The sequence below is a fragment of the Pristiophorus japonicus genome, unplaced genomic scaffold, assembly GCF_044704955.1.
Source record: "Pristiophorus japonicus isolate sPriJap1 unplaced genomic scaffold, sPriJap1.hap1 HAP1_SCAFFOLD_2316, whole genome shotgun sequence".
Classification (NCBI taxonomy): Eukaryota; Metazoa; Chordata; class Chondrichthyes; family Pristiophoridae; genus Pristiophorus; species Pristiophorus japonicus.
In genome coordinates this window covers 1-4,858 of record NW_027252033.1, presented here as the reverse complement: position 1 = coordinate 4,858, position 4,858 = coordinate 1, and positions in this window count along the sequence as shown.

The window sequence follows — 4,858 nt, the reverse complement described above, 5'->3', positions numbered from 1 at the left end:
CTAAAACCAAGAGAAGAGCAAAGACAGTAATTACTGGCAACTGATCAATCTCAGTGAAAGACTGCAATGACACTGCAGATAGAACAAACCCTAAACCCATCAGTACACAAGTTAGTGAATATGGTGAGAACCAAGAGGGCGCCATAGACAGAAGGGATGTTAGATGACACATAGCAGCTCATGCAACCGCCTTCAGAGAGGAACATTCAGCTTCAACTGTGCCAGAAAGTACTTGTGCAGCAATGTTGTGTGCATCTTGAGGTAGGCCACACTCCGCCCCAGCTTTTCCTTATCGAATATACAGCCCCTGGCTGACATAATTCATGGTCAGGAGCTCAGCTTCTGCATGCATGCTGACACCCATATCTAACTCTCTGCTACCCCTTGACTCCTCAACCAAGCTGCCCAACTGTTCATAGAAGTCCTGGATCAGTGAGAATTTGCTTCAACTCAACATCAGCAAGACTGAGGCCACTTACTTGGCTGACCACCCAAGTCCCTCTCTCTACCTGGCAGCTTCCTCAGACTGAGCCAGTGTGAAACCTCTCAGTCCTGGTCAACTCTGAATTCAGCTAACTACAAACTCCACATCCTCGCCATGAGGATTGCCAATTTCGCCCTCTGTATCACTGCCCATCCCATCCTCACTGCCACTGAAACCCTTATTCACACCTGCCAGATTTAGACTCAATCACTCCAACACTCTCTTTGCTTGGTTCTACCCTTCAGAGAAATGTAACTCGCCCAAAATTGTGCTGTCCGCATGTTAACCCCAGACCAAGCATCACTCCTTCATCATCCCTGTCCTGGACAACCTTCATTCGTTCCCCATCTCCGAATGCATCAATTTCAAAATTCCTGTCCTTATTTACTCATCCCTCCATGTCTCATGCCTCACCCCTCTCCAAACTAGTCGAGCTTATGTTCCAGCAAGCACTCTCTCATTCTTCACCTTCTCTACATCCCTCTCCTTCCATTCCTTCAGCTGCTGAACCCTCAGTTTCTTCGGCCCACACTCGAACTCCCTTTCTAAATCCCTCCACCTTGCTACTCCTCTGCCCTTCTTGAGAAGCCTTCCCCTAACCCTTCCTACATACTGCTGATCACCACCACTCCCTTCTGCGACCGCTGCTCGCAATCGGTGACGTGCTCTGGGACAAAGCTGATCTGTCCGGCTCAGTATGTTTCATTGATTTGTTCTCATGATGTGGGTGATTGATATAAGGTCCCATTTACTGCCCACCACGAGCTGGCCCGTTTGTACAACTGAGTGGCTCGCTGGGGCACCTCACAGGTCAGCAACAATCAACCAGGTAATGTGGGACTGGAATTACAGATACATGAGGTAAGTACCCTTTCCTTGAAGCGCATTTGTGGGCAGAGTTTGTTTTTATAACAGTCCAGCAACTTTCTGGTGCCAGCCCATAAATTAGATGTATTGACTTCAGTTTCCCAACTTGCTACGATAGGTTTCAAACTCTCAAACTCAGAGTTGTTGTAAAACACCAACATGTATTTATATAGCGCCATTAATGTATTAAAACATCCCAAGGTGTTTCACAAGAGCATAATCAGACAAAATTTGACACCAAGCTGCATAAAGAGATATTTGGACAGGTGACCAAAAGCTTGGTTAAAGAGGTACATTTTAAGTGGTGTCATAAAGGAATAAAGCTACCTCTGAACTATCCCATCAAACACTCCCAGGGCAGGTACAGACAGGGGTTAGATACAGAGTAAAGCTCCCAATATGCTGAATTTCATCAGTGTGCCATTTTTACCTTTCCACACTAGCCATTCAATGGCCAAGTTAATGCCAATTAGGGACAGTATTTTACAGCCCACGAGCTGGGTTGAGACCGTGCGAATTCCACAGGGTCAACTGACTTTGGTCCCATCAGTATTCAATAATGATCCTATAGCACTGTGCCCATAAGAAAAGTTAGAAAAAAAACAGTACAACTGAAAGTAAAATGCTCATGCTGGGACTTTCTCCACACTCACTCAGCGACGCGCCATGTGCCTGGCTTCACTTGCGATGGCAGCACTGTGAAAGTATTTGATCCTCACTAAGCCAGAAGGGTGAGGAAGTAGTGTCTCAAACGAGCATACTATGCTTAAACAAAGGGGACTACAGTGGAATGAGGGCAGAGTTGGCTAAAGTAGACTGGAAACATAGACTAAACGGTGGCACAATTGAGGAACAGTGGAGGACTTTTAAGGAGCTCTTTCATAGTGCTCAACAAAAATATATTCCAGTGAAAAAGGAAGGCGGTAAGAGAAGGGATAACCAGCCATGGATAACCAAAGAAATAAAGGGGCGTATCAAATTAAAAACCAATGCGTATAGGGTGGCCAATGTTAGTGGGAAACTAGAAGATTGGGAAAATTTTAAACGACAGCAAAGAATGACTAAGAAAGCAATAAAGAAAGGAAAGATAGATTACGAAAGTAAACTTGCGTAAAACATAAAAACAGATAGTAAAAGCTTTTACCGATATATAAAACGGAAAAGAGTGACAAAAGTAAATGTTGGTCCTTTCGAAGATGAGAAGGGGGATTTAATAATGGGAAATGTGGAAATGGCTGAGACCTTAAAACAATTATTTTGCTTCGATCTTCACAGTGGAAGACACAAAAACCATGCCAAATATTGCTGGTCACGGGAATGTGGGAAGGCAGGACCTTGAGATAATCACTATTATTGGGGGGTAGTGCTGGACAGGCTAATGGGACTGAAGGTAGACAAGTCCCCTGGTCCTGATGAAATGCATCCCAGGGTATTAAAAGAAATGGCGGAAGTTATAGCAGATGCATTCGTTATAATCTACCAAAATTCTCTGGACTCTGAGGAGGTACCAGCGGATTGGAAAGCAGCCTCTGTTTAAAAAAGGGGGCAGACAAAATGCAGGTAACTATAGGCCGGTTAGTTTAACATCTGTAGTGGGGAAAATGCTTGAAGCTATCATTAAGGAAGAAATAGCGGGACATCTAGATAGGAATAGTGCAATCAAGCAGCATGGATTCATTAAGGGGAAATCATGTTTAACTAGAATTTACTGGAATTCTTTGAGGATATAACGAGCATGGTGGATAGAGGTGTACCGATGGATGTGGTGTATTTAGATTTCTAAAAGGCATTCGATAAGGTGCCATACAAAGGGCCCAAGGTTCGGCCTCAGTTGCTCCTGATTTTTTGGAGCAACTGGTGTAGAACGGAGTATCTTAGAAATTCAAATTCTCGGCATTTAGTTTGCTCCAGTTCTCGTCAGTTAGAACAGTTTCACTTTGGAACAGAATTTTTTTTTCAAAAGGGGGCGTGTCCGGCCACTTACACCTGTTTTCAAAGTTTTGGCAGTGAAAACTTACTCCAAACTAACTTAGAATGGAGTAAGTGAAGATTTTTGTACGCTCGAAAAAACATTGTCTACACTTCAGAAAATCAGGCGTAGGTTACAAATCAGGCATAGGGAATGGGGGGAGGGGGGGTTTAAAGGGAAGTTTACAAACATTAAACACTTCAGTTTTACAAATAAAGAGCCATCATCAATAATAAATGATAAAAACATCAATAAATTAATAAGAATTTTTTTTTTAATCTACACTTTAGAAAATCAGGCGTAGGTTACAAATCAGGCGTAGGGAAAGAGGGGATGGTGGATGGAAAGAGGGGATGGTGGATGGAAAGAGGGGATGGTGGATGGAAAGAGGGGATGGTGGATGGAAAGAGGGGATGGTGGATGGAAAGAGGGGATGGTGGATGGAAAGAGGGGATGGTGGAGGGAAAGAGGGGATGGTGGAGGGAAAGAGGGGATGGTGGAGGGAAAGAGGGGATGGGGGAGGGAAAGAGGGATGGGGGAGGGAAAGAGGGGATGGGGGAGGGAAAGAGGGGATGGGGGAGGGAAAGAGGGGATGGGGGAGGGAAAGAGGGGATGGGGGAGGGAAAGAGGGGATGGGGGAGGGAAAGAGGGGATGGGGGAGGGAAAGAGGGGATGGGGGAGGGAAAGAGGGGATGGGGGAGGGAAAGAGGGGATGGGGGAGGGAAAGAGGGGATGGGGGAGGGAAAGAGGGGATGGGGGAGGGAAAGAGGGGATGGGGGAGGGAAAGAGGGGATGGGGGAGGGAAAGAGGGGATGGGGGAGGGAAAGAGGGGATGGGGGAGGGAAAGAGGGGATGGGGGAGGGAAAGAGGGGATGGGGAGGGAAAGAGGGGATGGGGGAGGGAAAGAGGGGATGGGGGAGGGAAAGAGGGGATGGGGGAGGGAAAGAGGGGATGGGGGAGGGAAAGAGGGGATGGGGGAGGGAAAGAGGGGATGGGGGAGGGAAAGAGGGGATGGGGGAGGGAAAGAGGGGATGGGGGAGGGAAAGAGGGGATGGGGGAGGGAAAGAGGGGATGGGGGAGGGAAAGAGGGGATGGGGAGGGAAAGAGGGGATGGGGGAGGGAAAGAGGGGATGGGGGAGGGAAAGAGGGGATGGGGGAGGGAAAGAGGGGATGGGGGAGGGAAAGAGGGGATGGGGGAGGGAAAGAGGGGATGGGGGAGGGAAAGAGGGGATGGGGGAGGGAAAGAGGGGATGGGGGAGGGAAAGAGGGGATGGGGGAGGGAAAGAGGGGATGGGGGAGGGAAAGAGGGGATGGGGGAGGGAAAGAGGGGAGGTCGTTGGGGGAGGGAAAGAGGGGATGGGGGAGGGAAAGAGGGGATGGGGGAGGGAAAGAGGGGATGGGGGGAGGGAAAAGGAAGAGGGATGGGGGAGGGAAAGAGGGGATGGGGGAGGGAAAGAGGGGATGGGGGGAGGGAAAGAGGGGATGGGGAGGGAAAGAGGGGGTGGGGGAGGGAAGATGGGGGGTGGAAGAGGGGGGGG